Raw genomic sequence first — 19,844 nt, forward strand, 5'->3', positions numbered from 1 at the left:
TTTTAGCAATACAAAATGCAAATGCAGTTATGCGTCCCCGGGAAAAGCTAATCAAAGTGAGAATGGTGAGATTAGACGAAAAGAGCGGGCAATATCTAGTTATTTGAATCAAGGACAGCCGAGGCTTTTCTACTCCTTACTCAGTATCATGCTCCGTTGTGAAAGGGATGGTCTCTTGATGCTTCACACAACATGCAAACCCATAACATCGAGGCACTAAAGGTTCGGAAGCTTCGGAAGCTGCATTTCCGTATGCGGAACGATGTGTCCTCTCTCTTGGGATGAGGAGCAGTTGCCTGCCACATTCCTTTCCTTTTTTGTTGCTGCCACTGATCAAAGGATGCCATGAAAGGGCTGTGGATCGTACAGCAGCAGCAGCAGCAGTAGCATCTCAGAAGGCGCTTTTGATGAAAGCAAATCCATCGTCGTCGTTGTCGCCGTCGTCGCCTTCTCTTTTTCCTTTAACGTCGTTACGCACACGAGAGAGAAGTAGATAGCATATCTCGCAACTTCTCCTTCTCTCTGTCTCCTCCTCGTGGTTGACTGTGTGTTGGAGGTGCAGGAACTAATAAACAAAATTGTATTCAAAACATTCAACCAACTCACCCGGACTTCGCGTGTGTAGAGGTAGTACACCAGCAACAGCAACAGCAACACAGCATCATCTGCAGCAACCCGCTAAAAGGCGCTCGGAGCCATTTATGGGAAGGGTTCTGCTCGACCGGCACCGGTGCATCAAGTTCTTACCGTACCTACGGTGGTGGAGGCCTTTGAAATTGATTGTAAACAAAACAAGCACCAAAACGTGATAAAAGGCGCATCTTTTCGTGTCCCTGAGTTCATCAAGCGCGCTGACAGTTCTTAGAGCAGCGCGCACGGCCTGCTACTGCGGCCTGCACCCGCAAGCGTCATATAGGATCGTGTTTACACGTTCGAATTGCGGGTGTAAATAAATGTTTTCGAGAAGAAGAGGGATAAAAAAAGCCCATTTTTCTAACCTCAACCTGGAGCTAGACAACTCAAACCGTGGGTACGGTGGCGGTGGTTCTGGTTCGAAGTTTGCTCTCCACGTTCCTACCTTCCCCCCGAAACGTAAACACACGGAAGGGAATTTATTTTATTGAGGGAAAAAAACGAAACTCTCAAACCACACACACACACACACGCACACACAATGGTCAGGTCCAGCGACGAGAACAGAACGCGCAAACAGAAATCGTTTCGCTGTTAGTGCTTGGCCTCCGGGAAAAAAGAGTTAACTGGCGTAGAATGACCACCAGAACCGGCTCGAGGGAGTCGATTCTCTCGGTACCGGCGCCGTTTGAAGTCACGGCTACCGACGACGGGCCAACGGTGGCGGCAGTAAATGGTAATAAAATGCGTGATCCAGACAGCAGAGTGAGAGTGAGAGCAAGAGAGAGAGAGACCAACGAAGATAAGGAAGGAGAAAAGAACGACGCAGACGAAAGAGAGATAAAAAGGAAGGGGGAAGAAGAAGAAGCTAAGCGCAACGGTCGACTGACTTCTCGGGCCCGGAGTCCGTGGTTGACCGATTACCGGGGCACGTTAAAGCGTCAGAAGCGATTATTGTTGGATAATTTGTGCAACAACTGCTTCAAAAATTTAATGTTCAATTTTCTCTCGTTCTAATCGGAGTCAAGAGCTCTCCAGGTTGGGAATTTTGTTGGTTGATTAGGTGTCCCAGTATCCCCCGAAAGGGCACCAGGACCTTACAAAAAGTTTACTTTAGACTCATTAGAGTATCCCTCTCCACGGAAATCTTTAGTAAAAGGCGAAAGATTTATTCGACAATTGAAGAGAGATCAGAGTGAAGAAGGAAGCCGGCGCCGGTCCCAACCATACCACGAACCTGCATGTACGTCTGGCGATGTATAACGCGTTTTCGTCCGAATAGCTCGCCGGTATAGAAGAGCGACAATCCCGACAATGCTGTGAAGAGAGCGCGAGCGAGAGCACGTTCTCGTCACCGGCAGACACCGGCCGGTCTGGCCGTCAGTGGAGCGAAAGAGATAAAGCGAGAGTGCGTTGTAAGGCTTCGCAGCGAGACTGTTGTAACGTTCTGCGGGCAACGACGATGTGCCCGCTATACGGGAATAGGGGCTTGGCGAGGTTCCCGTTTTTTTTTCTCTTTCTCGTTTTTGTCCTCACCTCTCCGTTCGAAGTGCGCGTGTATGCGAGACGCCGCCGCATGCTCTGTTTTTGTACGTGCTGAATGTTTTTGACAGTCATTGCCCGGCACGACTTCGATGACGGCGACGATGCTGCGAAGGTAGAAAGGGGGTTAGCAAATTATGTGCTTTCGCACTGACAAATTAGGTTATGGAGCTATCAACGCGTTATGCCCGGGCACATGTGTGTATGTGTGCCTTGGTGTACCACGTGGTACCTTGTTAACAGCATCCTTCGCACGGCCGAGATTGACGTGGGAAGAAATTCTTGGCCCAAAGTTCTGCTGCTTGGCTGCCAGGGTAACAAAATTGAAATTTTCTCCCTCAGTTGATTTTTCAAATATTTGCCTCGAAACACATTTCCCCGTACGGCATTAACGGTAACGTGCTCGGTCGTCTGCATCTCGCTCTCTGTCACGCTCTCTCTCTCTATCTGGTTTGGATGCCGCGTCGAGGATATGAATTATTAAACCGTTAATTAGCGCCGAGGAAATGGAATCCTTGCTATAGCCTGCAGCAGCAGCAGCAGCAGCGGTGAGGGGCTGCCATAAAAAGTTTTCCAAAAACCAACTTCCCGTTTTCCCTCGTGTTTCGAGTGGCAAAAAGATATCACCAATGGCACGAGCTGCTGCTAGAGACCGGAACCTTTCTCATTCTCAAAAACCCTCGGTTCTCGGTTTCCTTGTCTCTGTTGCGAGTGTGGAAAACGTAAGCCACCAGGAAGAGAGAGAGAGAGGGAAGAGAATGCCAAACGGATGGCAGCAAACGATGTGACAAATTCTCCTTCGCTCCGCACACTCGCGTAACCAGGACCAGGACAAGGACAAGGATTCCGCAAGGACCACGCCAGGCACTGAACTGAACTGCTGCTGCATCACAAAGAATTGCATTCTCGGGCACTTGCAGGAACTATGGCATGGAAGTGAAGTCAAGCATTAAGAACGAAGCCCGGAATGAAAGCTTATGGGAGGAACCCGTGGAGCGGACTGTGTAACAACCCCCGGACGTTCCTGGTGGTACGTCCCTGTCAGTGTATGTGGTTTTGTAAGCTCTCATCGCTCTCCGTGTTGCCCGCTGTCTGTAGATACATCTGCTATCCGAACCTCGAGTGCCGCAGTGCGAGCAGCTGGTCGGTCATACGCTCGTTTGCATAAAAACTATTGGCCAACCGCCTTGTGCCTGGTGCCTGCTGCGGTCCCTTCCTCGGTCGCTGCACGTTAAACGAATAAAATAGAAGTCCACCGGCCGGCCGGAAGAGTCCACCGGACGGGGCCCCTCGTTGTTGGGTCGTTCGGTACACGGAACCATCAGGACCAACGCGGACGAACGGTGAACGATCGCCATAGTTCGTTCGCCCGACCGACGGACCGACGGACCGACCGTACGCCTTCCCGGAGGAGGACTCCCGTCCTCCCGCCCGCGGGGAGGTCACACTAGTTTCTTCAAAGGATTTTAATTTATTTATTTCGTTTCACATTTCTTTGCTTCTTCGCCGCGTCGTCGCTTCACTGTGCGGTCGTTTCGCCACAAACCAGCGCCGCTTAAATGGTTTTCATTTTATGGCATTTAAGCGCAGGGCAAAACGGATGGAAAAGAGAAGGTTGCTCGCTGTCAATGGATTTGTTGCAATTATTTGTGAGTTTTTCTTTTTAATTAAATGAAGTGGTTTTTTTTTGCGAAATATGTATGAGTCAGTCAGTTGGTTATAAAGTTAAATTGAAATACCACGGGCACAACGTACGGCACTTGACTAACAAGGAGTTTAATCATGCGATGTCATGCTTTAGTCGCACCCTTAGGGATTATATCATATGATTAGCAGGTTTTCACTTGGAGCTGTTTTGATTCAAAGCATCCGAAGGGATGAAACTCAAGAACAGGACGATCGGGCTGGCTGGCTGACTGGCTGGCGGGGTTTGTGCTCTCGATTAGTCATCCTTTGGTGCGGATTTTCCGGCTCTGTACGCCTACGTCTGAGTGGCTTACACTCGTAACGTGATACCGACCGTTTGCCAACATTCGAGAGAGTTGACCTTTTGCTTCCACCGTGCTAAACACATACACATGCCCCTCTGTAACTACACATCGCGAGACGGCGGTCCCTTGATTGCATGAGAAATAAACATAAAAAAAGCGGCCGAAACGGGAACGGAGGAAATCGGAGAACTCCTGCTGTAGGTGCGGGACCTATAGGGCTTAGTTTAACCCCTTTTAGGACCGAGGAAGGAGGGAAGGAAGTGAACTACTCCTGCCACACTCTCTCGGTCTCGGGCTTCGGATCGGACTTGTATCGATGTTGTCCTATGCCCTATGTTACGATGGTCGCTCCAAGGGGAAGGGCGATGTTTTAATGAAACAACAATCCGTAGGGCCTCGTCCGTTCGCTTCGGCCTCGCCCTCCGAGTGCTTGTAATAAGGAAGAAGTCGAATTGATTAACCTCACGGGGGTGGAAATGTTTCGTTACGATTTCATTGCCTAGTTTCGTCGCTCGCCTTCTCGCCAACCTCCCGAGGGCACGGGGCTTGAACGCTGTTTTTTGCATTTGTGTACGATATTGAATATCCGAAGGTTGGGCGAAGGACGACGTTATCATGGTGCCCGACGCGCGTGGTTTGTTATCCGGTGTCCCAGGGCGGGGATTTAAGGCCGGGAACGAACGAATTTACACTGGTAAGAAGCAAGGAGCACACTAGTGTTGGTTGGCATAAGGATTTGTGCTGACGTAGAAGGGTTCCTCCGGTTGCGTTGCTACTCTTTATTCGCTTCCGTGAAACTAAACCGGAATAACCAAGCGGGTGAGAGTGATACACACGAACAGCCCGATGAGTCGTTGTTATTGAGAGGGAGTTTTGTTTCATAGCAAGGATTGGTAGTCCTGTAGTAGGAGTGTGATTTTCCCTGTCATGTTTGGCGGTGTTAAATGGTCAGTTTGTTGGCCGGGAGGGTGTGTGTGTGTGCGTGTGTGCATGTTGTCTCATTATGGAAGTGGGCTGTCCAAACGAATTTTCCTCGTGCGCCACTGGAGCGAGACGCTAATGAACATTTCAAACGCGATCGAACGCGCATTAAATTGTGTTGGGCAACTGCCTTGATGGTAGGGATTGTGTGCGTGTGTGCGTTAGTACGTAGGGAAACTGACGATTTGTGAGGAAATTGAGGTTTTCCCGTTATTTAGGTTTCCTGGAAGTGTACCTTACGACGGTGGTGGGTTCTACCTGTCTTTAAAGAGGGAGAACGTTATTTTGACGAAGGAACTGAATGCGAGTTCGAGCTCAAAATACGGCCAATAAGAGAATTGAATTTATTTTTTCCAAAAAGATAATCAAAAACATGAATGCTAAATTGGAATTATAAAAACGGCTTTTTTTACGTTCTATTCCTCGCCATCTGGCTCTCTGTTGTTGGGGTATAAGACGTCCCAGTATCGCCCACGAAAGGGCACCAGGACCTTACAAAAAGTTTACTTTAGACTCATTAGAGTATCCCTCTCCACGGAAATCTTTAGTAAAAGGCGAAAGATTTATTCGACAACTGAAGAGAGATCAGAGTGAAGAGTGAAGCCGGCACCAGCCGCTACCGTACTAAGAGGCAGCTTGTTCGGCTTGCGATGGATAAGTCCTTTTCTGCCGCGGCAGTTTGCTTGATGCTTAACGTAGGATTTGTTGTGAGAGTCTTGCGAAGGGTACGCTTCCCAGGATTAAGGTAAACCGGGGGATGGCTAGGTCAGGCCTGACGCACTGAGAAATGCTGTTAGCTCAAAGATTCATCATTTCATAAAACATAATTTGAAGAACATATAAAAAAAACAATTTTTAAACTAAAATGCAATAAAATAAGATATCGTTCGTATAATGTATAATGCTCGCTGCCAAACATTTGCTTGCCCTTTTATGAAGCTTGCTATCTATAGGTTTATAAAAATCCGTTTGTCACGCCCGGTACGAAAGAGAACGGGACTGGTTCAGGTAGAGCGGCCCGGAGGTCACCGAACAGTGCAAACGGTGCACAGCAGCTCTATCTCACGTTCTCGGTTCTCCGTCGCTGGGCGTCGAGACGAGAGCGAAAACGCGTTATACATCGCCAGACGTGCATGCAGGTTCGTAGTACAGTTGGGACCGGCGCCGGCTTCCCTCTTCACTCTGATCTCTCTTCAGTTGTCGAATAAATCTTTCGCCTTTTACTAAAGATTTCCGTGGAGAGGGATACTCTAATGAGTCTAAAGTAAACTTTTTGTAAGGTCCTGGTGCCCTTTCGCGGGGATACTGGGACGCCTAATCAACCAAGAAAAGAGGAGATGCTTCTAAAATATCAGAAGATTATTGACATTCTTTTTAGTTCCGTAGCTTCTTCAATATTTTAAGACCAGGAAAATGAATATAAAAAATTGAATAACATTAGGAGTAAAATTCCTATACTCCAGCCGCCTGTATATACCTTTTCACATCATCTTCAACTGCAATGTGGATAGTCTCGCGTACGGTAAAGACCCTCAAACCCTTCTCTTCCATCTCCGATCGTCTTCGAAAACTTATAAACGGATCGATTCCTTGGAGGATAAATATAAACACGACCATCTGCAGAGCTCCAAAACTCCGGGCTCCAGAGAAGAATGATACCCGTCCATCCATCCATCCATCCATCCAGCTATCCATCTATCGCACGCTGCGAAGTGAATGCATTTTGAATGTACGAGCTGTCGGCGAGGCAATGTTTCACCTCATCCCCACCACCGCACCACCACCTTAATCCGACCCACAATGATCACAGACACACAAACACACATACCGAGTCCATCGCTATGGCCCCGGCGCAACGTCATGTTCACCTGTCCATTACCCATTCGGCGTTTGACATCTTCTCCTTCCCTCCTTCCGAGACTGGCAGAAGCGGAGAATATTATCAGCCCGAGGGCTGCGTTGCTGCCTCGCGGCCAACTTTCGTATGGGCATCATGTTTCAGCATTGCAAAACGTGAAACAAGAGCATAAAAATACGACCACTACTACCCTTCGTTCCTCCCTGTCTTTCCTCCCTACCATATCGCACCGTGCCAAGAAGGAGAAGGATGCCGTCCATCTCGTGAAGAGTCCAGTCCAGGGCAGCACCAGCAGCAGTAGCATGTCTCTGCTGGTTATGCTAGAAGGCTAATAAGTATGCACCGGTCGTTTGCTTTTGGTCGGCGCGGCCCGTCCGTCCGTCCGGCGGTGAAATACGATCAACAGCTTCTGTCAGTGTCGGCCGCGCTATATGGTGGAGGCTTTTTATTATGTTCTGCGACAGCTACTTCAGTTCCATCTCCCGTCGCACGATCCGCTTACCCTCCTGCGCAACGATGAATGGTTGCGCAGAAGAAGAGGATGGCGGCAGCGGCGACGGCGGTGGCGGTGAGATGATGATTTATGGAAAGGAGCGGAAAGCGGGAGGGGCGGCAACGAGGGAACAGCAGATCGCGCCGGAACACACCGGACACACGACGCGCGATGAAGTAGCAACAGCAACAGAGTCGAGTCGAGGCCGGAGTTTGAAGAGTTTCCTCCGTGAGCCGCGAGCCGGAAGACTCACCAGAGGCTACCGCGGAGGGGATTTGCTCGATTGACATTTCGAGAGCACTCGAGGCGACGGCCGCATTCACTGTCCAGGACACACTAACACACACACACACACACACACATACAGAGGCCAGGGAAAGACATTCCTGTGCACAGCCGGTGGTGAAGAATTGTGAGCGAGATGCAAATATTTGCCATTCCATTTGCAGTTAAAATAGCACCGGACCCGGACCGAGGGATAATTATGCAATCGCCGGTGTCGAGGTTGAGGAGAAAGGAAAAGAGGAGGTCGTTGAAATCCAGGTCGGGTGACATTAGGTCTTCAGGGATCTACCGGGTCTTCAGATCTTCAGGTCTTCTGTGGGAGTCAAGCCGATGACCCAGGGACCTCTCAGGTCGGTCGGTCGGTTGCTTGACTACCGAGACAACCGAGGCATTATGCTGCTGCTTATGATTTATGCAATCCCCCAACCTGCGGAGGCGAAGATGCGATTCTTGCACTCGTCGGCATTCATCAGCATGCAAGCAATGTCGACCCGAAAGTGGACACAATGGTCACAATCCTTTCTGGCGGTGGTGCGCCTTCTGTGGGGTTCTTTCGATCGCCGGAAAAATCGATTTGAAAAACAACCCCATCGGGGGAAAACCATTTTTTTCTGCTCAACGGGGTGACGAGGCTTTTCCATTTGCCCCCCCAAAAAAAAAGGTTAATCAAAATGGAGGATGGAAATCGATGTTTGTGCAGCCATGTTTCGTCGCGGCAATTGCTATTTATTTCATTTTTGATGACGAAATAAGAAGTACGAAATGAACTCCACGCATTACGCTATTCAATTAGTGCGCTAATGAGTTGAACACAGGAAGGAAGGAGAGGTTTGATGGAATGTTGGTTGGCTGGGAATGCATGGAAGTGGCGATGGATCAATATGTGTTCGACATGCGTCATCAATTTCCGCCACTTTTTCGCTATTTTATTTTCATTCGTTGCACACCCAAAAAAGTACTGTCCAACATTCACTGCAGCAATAGTTACGAAAAGGAAAAGAAAAAAAACACTGAGTTACGATCATGCTGTAAACCAATAATCCATGGAAAATTGCACTCCGAGGAGGACTCCACCGGGGGATCCACGGATCATGAATTGCGGCAATCGCTACAACAACAATGAAAAAAAAAGCACACCCAAGGCTGGCTTGGCGGGATGTGGCAGAACACAAAACACTCGACAGCCCTTACAGCGCCGAAACAACATAACGAGGGTTTAATTAAATTTTCGGAAATGAAATAATCCGGCTGCGGAAGACGGACGGCAAACCGCGGACTGCAATAATAAGAAGGGAAAAGATAGCAAAAGGAAAGAAAACAAAAAATAAAACCAGCCGCACAGACCAGAGAGCATCAACATAAAAAAATGCAAAAAAAAGTAAAACAAAAAAAATGGAAAAAGAAATAAAATGAAAGAAAAATGGAAACGTTTCCGTGGTTCCCGTGGTCGAACCAGCGCTCCAGCATGATGAATCCCCTTTCCAATGCACTCCACAACCGTGCATATGCCGGCGCTGACTCCTGCCATTGCCTGCGTCCACTGCGCCCTGGTCTCGCTGAATGAGGATTGCATTTTGCTTCCTTTTCCTGTCGCTCTCTCTCTCTGCGTTGGTGCTCCCGGCGGGCACGTTTATGCAGAGCCACCACCTCCGGCCTCCAGCCTCCCGTCCCCCAAACATGCACCAACAGAGGAGCATCGTTAGGGAATGCGCGCACACACACAGCAGCAGCATAATGCATCAATGCAGCGCGATGCACAATCGCGAATGAGTTTTCCGCGATGCACTTCGTGCTCCTCACTTCGAGCCTGTTTGCTGCTGCTGCACATTGGAATGCACATCGGGAATGGATCATCGGTCGGTCGCTTGGTCGGACGGTTGGCCGCGCCCCACAGACTCAGGCTCGCAGTTCGCTTCAGGGCGCAGAAATGTGCGCGTTAAATGCGCAACACATATATGGGCACGGGTTATGAAACGCATCCCCGGCGGAAAACAACAAAAAAAAATCCAGGTCGCTCCTCGAGAGAGACGGGAAGAGAGACAGCGGAAGAGATTTATATTCCGGACAATCGGGCGGCTCCGGGGATAATGCGGCAGCAGCCATCGGGTTCTCTGACTGCCATCCGGTGGTGGATCCTGCGAGCTGCGCTGGTGCCTGCGAGCGAAATTTATCTAATGAGCTTACGCGCACTTACGCTTCGCAACTTAAGAACCGTCCCGTGGGTCACGGAAACGGTGGAAGGGGATTTCGGGGAGGGGGTAGAGAGGCTCCCCTTGCACCATTCGTCGGTGCGCGCTTCTAGCGAGCAAAATTAGCAGGAGTAATTGCGGGTCGTTAGTGCGGACAATAGGTAAGAAGTGGTTTCTAGTTTCCAAGGGAACGCTACGTGCTGCAATGGAGTCGTTCTGCTCTTCAATTTCTGCTGACTGTGTTGGTTGTAGACCACTGGAGTCGAGGATGCTCAGAGTGATAAACATACGGTCCTAGTGAATACTAGCTATCATCCTTAACATACCTGCAACTACTCCACTATTAGCAGGGAATGCGCAGGTGTTAATTAAAGACCTTTTAGATTTTGTTTAAAAGGGGAATTAGGTTTTTTTAATCAAATTTTTTGGTACTTTGTCAAGAGTATTGAACCTTTCAAGAGTATTAAAAAAAATTCGAATAGTCTCGAAGCGAAGTAAAACTGATAAGTTTTTTTTTTATAATTACGTTTCATATGCATCTCGCTACCTTGAAGCGGTTTTCTGAATATCAACGTTTTAAAAGCCAGTGTCCATCACAGGATAAACACCACTGGACCGAATCGTTTAGCATTTTAAACATTTTAGCAGTACACTATTTTTCAAGCTGCCTCGTCGATTTTTCATTCCAATTGATGATGTTTTTTTTAATAGCTATGGAAAACTCATTTTTTCAAACAAAATACAAAAAAAATTAAACTTTGTAACCTTCAAATGCAACCAAAAATGAAAAAATTGAAAATTTAACAAAACATTGACGGTAGACCCTAGATAAATTTCTAATCTGCCCAAAAAGTATCGATTTAGATGTTTCAGATAGTCCAGTAAGGGGTGTACCGCATTCTTTTAAAAACGGCTCTCTTAAATCAATGCCACGGGTGTATAATTTAGCAAATCTTCCTCAACCTACGAAAAAATATCCTTGCTAAATTATAGTTTAGTTTGGTATTCGGCTAAAAAAATTGAATGATTTCCTCACAGGAAATCTTAAAAAATGAACCTTTTTTTACCCGAATAGACCTAAGCCACCCCTTTTAGAATAGATAGCACCATCAGAAAGAGAAATGGTTATTATGCTCTTCGGATGCATTTTTTCCAACTAAAAACTCAACTATTCACTCGCTAAGATATAGCATCTTTCCCCTCCGCTTTAGCAAAAGTGCAGCATCTTCCGTTCGCCATCAAATTCGCCATTCGTATGCCTAGCATCATTGGCATCCGGAGAATGCATTCGGTGGCATTGCGCTTCAGGCTCTTCACCTAATACCACGGGTGAGCGGAGGAGGGACCACAAGTGAAGTGAAGATTCCTATTGTTTTATTGTTAAGTTCGCGTGCATCGCACCGCTTCTCGATTTATGCCGGGCTCCCGGGCCAACGATAGGCCAACCAGCCTCCATTTCTTGCCCATTCTTCCATCAACGATGGCCGGCCACATCGTAGCGCCGGTGCTACGATTGCCACGATTTCTATTGTGCATCGCCATGTTTCGTACTCTGCTCCTTTCTTCTACTTTTGTTTTGTTTTGTTTTTTTTTGTTAATTTCTCCAGCTATATTCTTCATCTATTCGCCCGTCCGTCTGCGTGTGTGTGTGTGTTCGCTTATCACGTCTTTTATTTCAGCTGCACCAGCTGCATACGGTTTGCAGCTCCGGTTGCACCGGAATTCGATGCACCGTGCCGTACGATGGAGCGAGTGCCACTGGCAGCGAAACAATAAATGGCGCAAGCTTATAGAGAATTAGGATTATTCTGCATTTCACTCGACCGTCGCAGAGAAGCCTGCACGGTGCCAGGTATCCAAATACTGGACCCGGTCGGTTTCTCGAGGTTTTACCGACGAGTTCGAAAGAGGCTAATTTATGCTCGTACGCGACTCTCGCATTGTTCCCAAACGCCGGTTCGACAATAGGGCCACTCGAAGGTAAACTCGAATAAAAGATTGAATGAAAAAGGAGTTGCAGTTGCAGCAGCAGCAGCAGCAGAAAAACCACGGACCAGCAGCTTCCGCAGGGCAATTGGCAAGGGGAAGGCGAATTATGAACATTATGAGCCAACTACTAATGTATGAAGCGACGTTATTAAGACGTCGCGATCCCCATCAGATTGAGATGAAGTGCTCATCAATCTGAAAGCTTCGAACCGATTTGCAAGCCACATCCCGGGCCGGATGCGTGAGGTTTCTTGTTACACGAAGAAAGGCACGTCGCTTCTTTTGTGGGAATTCAAATCTATATGAAACCACCTGGAATACGCTGGAATGTCGCCTGTTTTTTGCCAGTTCACCGTGCGTGTGTGCGTGTGTTTGTGCTTCTGCACGAGCAGAACCGCCATGCTCGAGGTGTAATGCACTCTGTGGAATGTTTTATTCATAAAAGAAGTTCGTTTTTGTTTTTGGGTTTAGGAACATACCAGTACAAAAAGGAGCGGGATTGCAGTACAACAACAAAAACGAAAAAGAAGGAGGAAGGGTAAAAACTATATCCACCCCTCGTAGACAGACGTTTTCATTCACAGTGAGTGCGTCTAGACGTTTCAGGGTTTTCAGCGCAGGCATAGATGCTAGAAACTTATTCTAATCCTCCATCAAAACATCATACACCTGAGCACTCCCGAACAAACTGATCTTTATTTTTTCCATTTGTTTTTCTTCTCTTTTATTTCAGGTGAGTGACACTCGAGTGAGACGCGAGGGCGCGTGGGGATGTGGGTGAGTTTTCCTGGCGCCAACAATATACACTTTGCATTCCCACCAGTACCTACCAGGTACAGAAAACGCAGGCGAACGCATGATTCTTCTTGGCAGAGAACAGGCCAGAAACATGGACGGGCCTTCTCGCGGTCCGACTTGAAGTTATTATTTAAATGTTCTAATAATCTCATAAAAACTAATGTGAAACCATCAACACACAGCGGTGATGGGCGGTTGTTAGACGGGGTCTGCGTCTTTCCCGAGCGATTATGCCAAATGGCCGCCTGGTCTGGCCTACCCTCCGGGGCATAGTGCTGCGAAGCGCAGCACTACCTTTGAATGCTAATCCCTTCCATCCCATCCATTCCGAACTACTCGCTGGTCTCTGGCTGGTGCTTGGTCCGGTTGCAATGGATCTGACCGGTAGCATCCATCCACCCCCAAAAAAACGCCGTTAGAACTCAACCAAATGGTTGGCCATTGGTCAGAACAAACGGTTGCTGCCGCTATACTCGCCGAGGTATCCGGGAGGAACCGAGAAAGTGGAGTGCTTTATATGCCCGTTCAAAGATGGTATCGATGGTTGGCGGTAGAGAGAGACAGAGGAAGGAGAAGGGGGTGAAACCAATGGCATAATGATGCACCAGGCCTTCATTACAGGCTGGCCAGCCCACCCCCGGGACATTGCGTCTTGCGATGGCCTTTTCGGATTTTCTCTCCCGTTTTTTTTTGTTATTAACCTGATGGCGAGGCAATAATAAAAAAATCTGACAAATCTCCCGCTTCTGGTGCTGCCGATGGGAGAGTAGGTGGCCACCTTCGTTCGTCTTTTTTTTTTTTTTCGTTGGAAGAACAGGCCACTGAGGAAACGATTTCCGGTGCGATTTTTCGCGTCCCGGTCATTATATTATCTACGAATAAATTAACAACGAACGGCAGCAGAGCCGAGTGTCCAGAGTGGCTCAGCGAGAGTGTTGAACACCTCCGTTTGGTTACAGGAGGAGGAGAAGAAGTCACGAGGAAGACGACGAGACGACGAGATAAGCAAAGTGGGAGCAGCTAGCGAAAGGCCACCACCATCGCCATCGCTCTGGTATCGCCCGAGCTCAATAGTCAGGAACGGAACGGGGTTTGGAGTTCGTGCGGAACGCATTAGAGCCGTGAAATGGACCAAGATTACAGTCGATACCTCCCGAAAAAAAACCTGTGGAGTCGGTGGAGTCGCCGCTCACATGAATCTCGGTCTCGGTTACTCCCTTCCTCGGGGGGATATTCACCGCTTCACACCGGCATTTGAATCCGCCGTTTGTTCGATTCTTGATTCGCTTCTTCGTCTCCCCGTCCCTATGGACCGGATCCGGAGCGATTGGTATGTAGATCCCAAAGTGCTGGGTGTTGAACAAACCGAGCTTCTTCGTCTAGCTTTTGCGAACGAACGGACCTCAGCAAAACCTGTTGGATACGTTGGATCCGAGCTCTTCTTTCGGTCTAGGCCCTGACCTCGGATCTCTTGGTTTACGTTGGTTTTCAATACAAGAAAATAGAAGAACAAGACGCCACAGAAAAATTCCAAGTAAAAATCCGCCACTCCGCCACCGGACCCGGGATATCAAGACCTCCTCTCGTCTCCGCTGCGCAAGCAGAGCGGACATGAATGAAGGGGCGGAACAGCGAGCGGCAGTGAAGATAATAATTTAAAGTCATTAGTTTGCTTTCAGCACCTACATTTAAAAGCATTTCGACACCGGGACCGGGCTCGACGGCGACGGATAAGATATCGACGGACAATGTGTCTGTGTGTGCCGCGCGGCGGTGATGAGATGCCGGTAATGCCGCCGATGATGATGATGATGATGGCGATGGCGTTGAAGATGAAGATGAAGATGATGGTACGATGGTGATGAGATGGTTTGGCCATTTTTGCAAACAACTAGCCCTGGGGTTGGCAGGTTTTGGAACCTGCCCCCCGAGCATCTTCTGCTTCGCTGACAAGCACCTTACGGGTTCGAATGCCTTGAATGCTGATCCGTTGCTCTATTGTGGAGGGAATGTGGTGGCTATAGTCACAAATGCCGAAATGCGGTTCTAACCTCCAAGAAACTGTGGTGCAGTCTAGATCTGGTATTAGGTTCACAAATTCCACTCAAAAGTGAGGTTATGTAGTTCCAAATTCAAGAATCTGCCAAACGTACAAATTGGTACGACATTCCTTTATCCAAGAACACCACCAGTAAGATCCAAGAACACCATGCCCAGGAGTGTCAAATCCAAGAGTTTTTTTTATCAAATTCTAACAGACTTAACCATCCAAGTAAACATTGTTGTGCAATTCTGTGGCAATCACTTTCGAGTGCAGATCCTGGCCAGTGTTCGACCATCGCTAGACCCACTATCCGCCATCGGAATTCGTTCGCCAGGGCGGTGGAAGCCGAAGAGCAAATACAGGTATTTTTATTATTATTTGGATCGCGATATCCTTCCCTCGCAGCCGCACCCACTCGTCTATTCATTTTCTTCGCACAACATCATCATCGTAGTCGTCGTCTTCGTCGTCGTCGTCGACAACGTTGTTCTCATCATCGGCAGCATCATTCGTCGATTCATACAAACACTCGCATCATCATCATCATCATGGTGGTGCCAGTGCTCGCTAGCGAGCACAGAGCATCGTCATCGTGCGGATTAAACGCGTTCCAGCCCGCGTGCTCCAACCTCCTCACCGCCACCACCACCACCACCGTTGGCGTTGGCGAATTATCTGCGTCCGTTCCTTCCCAAGATATGCCTTTTCTGCTCCGGAGAGCATTCCCTTCTCCGCGCGATCGTTTCTCACGCGCGTTCTCCTCCTCCCCAAAAAAGGTGCCCGGGCCGGGGTCTCGCCGGGGTTTGCCGATGATTGTGGTGCAGCAACAGCAGCAGCAGAGGCAGATCTCGCAAGAACTCGCTCGCTTGCTCGTCGTCGTCCAACAACAAAAAGGTGCGGAAGGGGAGAAGAGATGTTCGGAAGAGGGGGGGGGGGGGGGGATGCGTTGAATACCAAAAACCGGACTTTCTACCACTTCGGTTCTTCTTCGCTTCGCTCGCCGCTCGCTGCTGAGGCTCTTAAAAGGAGGAAGGTGATAGGATAGGATCGTTGGCCTTTCAGGGGGTCCGTGCTCCGTGGATCCGGAGCTCCCTCCTCCACTTGGCTTGCCTGGTCATATCTTCATATGGTTTGTGCGCAAAAAAAGGCACACAAAAACAAAAAGACTTTTCTACCTCCCCAAAAAACCAAAAAAAAAAAAGAACGAAATCCAAAATCGCGCCCCGCATAAAAGGTCCCAAGCCGGGCCGAGCGAGGGGTCCAGATTGCCGCCTTGAGGCCTCTCGTCTTATCGTGCCCGTCGTTGGGATTATGCTGAGTTGTCCCATTCCGTTCCGTTGTCGTTGCGTTGGTTCTTTTTGATACTGGAACGACATACACACACATACACACATATGTCCTTTCATCTCGCAGCTTGGGGTACGATTGGTGTCCCTTTTTTTTGGTTGGTTGGTGGGGGAATGATGGCCATTATCGAACGATAAAATTAAATGGATGAAAACGATCAGAGGCGCATCGACGGCGGCGGCGACGTTGGGCGACATCAGAAAGCATTCTCTGCTCGCTGGAATGGACACGGGATTCCCTTTCCCCTCCGCGGCACCACCGGACTCCGTTCCGTTTCGTGTTTAAGCCTGTTGATTGGCTTCTACGCAGATAGCGCGCCGGAGATGCGCCGTCGTCGTCGTCGTCGACTTTTGAACTGTCATCTCGATGACAGCGTACGTTGCGTGTCTCCCGCGATTCCCCTTCGCTTCGGCTTATCTGTACGCTCGATTAATTTCGTCCAATGCAAATCCGTGTTTCACGTTTTATTGGTTCGATTTGATAAGCATTTAAGCGATGTTAATTGCTCCGATGCTGCTGCGGTTGCTGTTGCTGTTGCTCCTGCACCGGTGCTACGGGCCAGATGGACGAACAGCACGCATACCGGTTCCTGTCAGAAGATGCATGCCTGATGAGCTTTAATGAATTCTGACGATAATGCTGCGTCCCCTGCGTTGGACTCGGTCTGCTGGTGTACTGGGGAGCAAATTGATTATTATTAAGCAAGCGCAACCCACTCCGAGAGATCCTCCAACTCTCCAACCAGTGCTTCTCTCGATGGTCCTTACCTTTTAAATCGTTTAGCTTGGACTCCTCCTGCCAGCTTACAGATGCTACAGTGGCCGGATGTGGTGGCTGTGATGCGGAATTGTCATAATTAGATAGCGAGAGAGAACGCCCGGGAGAGAACGCCGGACGACGTGAACGGGGACAGTATTAAAAATATATATTTTAATTCCTTCATTAACATTATAATGAGCTTGCGGATGCTGCGGTGCAGAATATCGAGGTTCGGATCGGCGATCAAAGTTTCAATCAAACGTCCTGTTCGAGCGAAGTGAAGTTACAATGAAGTGCAGTGCCGGTTCTATTCCGGTCCCGTTTTGCACCACCACCACCACCTGGGGTTCTCCTTTCAAGTCCACCCGGGATCGTTAAACATTATCTTGCGAATGGTTTTATGATGTACCCATCGAACCCAAGGAAGAAGGAGCAGAAGTGGAGTGAAGTAGAGTGGAAGCAGCCGTTTTATTGAAACCATTTGAATACCGGCCCCCGGGGTCTCCTTCGTCCCCCCCGCGTGTGCGCCTCGATTTCTCGATTAACTCATCGTTAAGCTGGAGCGGCCATCGGCCGAAAAACGCCGCCATTACCGCCGCGGTGTCGCCGTGCTGATCTGCGTACAACGCCCGAGATGCCCGAGAGGATTCGCCAATAGTACCGTTTGGTGCGTCCATCAAAGTCGCGTCAAGAATCAGAGTCGCACCTCACCTCCTCGTCATGTCCGTCGATCGGTGGAGGGAAAGAGAGAGAGACAGACAGAGAGATGATCGTAAAATTTATCGCTCGACTTTTATGGCAGAGACGTAGCAAACGTCTAAGTGCAGCGAGTTTCAAGCACCACGGCCGTCGGCTCGTTAATTCATTGTAACGATTGTAACCACCACACGCGCACCACCCGACAGCCTGTGCCCTGTGGATCAATCGGGATCGGGATCGGTCTTCGGGAACTTCTCCCAACCCAACCCCAAAAAACCTAGACCTAGACGGCACCGCATCGTCGCGGCGTGGGGCCACGATAAACGTTCGATGGCACCCAATAAACGTGCCGGAAAGTTGATTGGGATTTACCTCACTATAGTGAGCTCTCGAGGAACGCTGGATCTTCACCGCCACGTCGGCCGGTATCTGGACAGGATTTAGTCTCGCGCGCCGGGTCCGGGCGCAGTCCGTTCACGATCGTAAAACGTTAGAGCGATAAACAGTTTAACAACTTCCCCAAAAAAAAAAAAACGTACGCCAACCGTCGCGAGGACTTCGCGGCGTACGTCTCGGGGTGAGTATTCGGTTCGAAGTATTGCGTTCTCGTGCGAACCGGGATCTGCCTCCGATGGTGCCACCGCGTGATAAGTTCCAAAAAAAAACCTTCCCCCAGATCCGGCGAGTTGCAGCGTGCGACTACAGGGCTGCAGGGAGAGACAGAGAGATCATAAACATGTTGATGCCCCTCGAACCGTTTACCGAATTTGCAAACTCGAAATGTGAAACCGGCAATCGGTGTGCGAGGTGAAGAAGAGAACTGAAGAGGGTGCGTGCGTGTGTGCTTCTGTTCTTTGGCTTCCAAGTTGGCAAGTTTAAATTGAATTTTTGGCGAGTAAAAAGTTAAGAAATTATGCTCCCCTTCCAAGGCGACCTCTGATAATGGGAGTTTAGGATTTTGGTCACTTAGTTCGAGACCGGCGGGCCATAGACTTAGAGTTGAGATGCAGTATTGTGGCTCTATAGCAAAGAGATCCCAGGATATGGCATCTTGTAGAGTGCGTCGAAACCCCAAATTGTCAGCTTCTTTGTACTTACCGCCTTTAAAGGCAGCTGCAAGACGCTACTACACACATTCCACTCAATTGTAGCGTCCGAAAATGCAAATTGCGAAAGAAGTGACCTCTCAATTCGTTCGGGGTTTCGCCTCTTCCAGTTCAATGAGCTTCAGGTTTAGTCCGGCGTTCTTGTGTGCGTAGAACCAGACCGAGTAGTCAGCTTGCTGTAGGGCCCCGGCTACTCCATAAACATCAAACGAGACTGCTTCGAGACCGAACTCCTCGAGTCCATAACCAAACCGATGAGCTTGGGGATTACCGGGGATGAAACATAAAACCCCTCCCGGTCTGCGTAACGTAAACAACAAGAAGAACGCACAGAACCACTCTGGTCTCCTCCACTCATCGTGGTCTTTTGGGGACTGTATGGCCAGCCCAGTTGGGTTTTAATACTTTGAAATTAATCCAGCCACCAGGACAGCGCAGGGGAGAGTGCACTCGTTCCGTGCACTTTGCAGTCAGTTCCCCTCAAGCTCAAGAGCTCAGGTTACGTCAGAAACCGGGACCGGGAGGAAGCCATTTCAATTTGTTTGCAAAAAAAACCAATTCGCCACAGAAACTGATGGACATCCGGGATCCTCCGGAAGTTCTGCTCCAGCCGTAGCTGTAGCCAGATTGCTGCCATTGAATAATTGCTTTCCCGGCGCAGCAAAAGAGAAAGAATGGCAGAAGGTTACGTTGTTTGTGGATTGGTTCCAGTCGGCATCCTTTGTTCCTGCAGGAGTTCCCGTTAGTTAATCCTGCGAAGAAGCGAGCAGAGCAGAAGGAGTACGAAGAAGGGCATCTCCCGGTCGACGCAAGATGCAAGTCGCAGACCTCCCGTGAGCGTGCGCCCCCGCACCAGGCATCATCCCGGCATTTGGGGTGGTAGGGGCGTTCATAATTTAACTGATTAGTTGCAGCTTCCCTTCCCCAACACCATGGTGGACGTGTTTCGATCGTGCGTTCAATGCTGCTGCTGCTGCTGCTGCACACCAATGCAACCAATGGCCGCCCGAAAGCCCGTTGTTTATGTTTAGTGCTGGTGCTACAGCCATTGCCCCCTCCATGCACACACAGTCCACAAGAGTTTGCCGGCACGACCATCAAAGGCGACGACGATGACGACGACGACGACG

At 49.2% G+C, this 19,844-nt stretch overlaps 1 protein-coding gene and 3 non-coding genes across 4 annotated transcripts in view; 2 read left to right on the forward strand and 2 right to left on the reverse strand.

Annotated features, from left to right (window-relative positions):
• Window positions 1–19,844, forward strand: part of LOC125953695 (tyrosine-protein kinase-like otk) — a 50,225-nt gene that overhangs the window by 10,853 nt on the left and 19,528 nt on the right. The window lies entirely within an intron of this gene.
• On the reverse strand, window positions 1,715–1,832 carry LOC125958402 (U5 spliceosomal RNA). Its single transcript, XR_007469321.1, has one exon. It is a non-coding gene; the product is annotated as a U5 spliceosomal RNA (small nuclear RNA).
• On the reverse strand, window positions 5,624–5,741 carry LOC125958403 (U5 spliceosomal RNA). Its single transcript, XR_007469322.1, has one exon. It is a non-coding gene; the product is annotated as a U5 spliceosomal RNA (small nuclear RNA).
• On the forward strand, window positions 6,325–6,442 carry LOC125958404 (U5 spliceosomal RNA). The gene has a single exon (XR_007469323.1). It is a non-coding gene; the product is annotated as a U5 spliceosomal RNA (small nuclear RNA).

The sequence above is a fragment of the Anopheles darlingi genome, chromosome 3, assembly GCF_943734745.1.
Source record: "Anopheles darlingi chromosome 3, idAnoDarlMG_H_01, whole genome shotgun sequence".
Classification (NCBI taxonomy): Eukaryota; Metazoa; Arthropoda; class Insecta; order Diptera; family Culicidae; genus Anopheles; species Anopheles darlingi.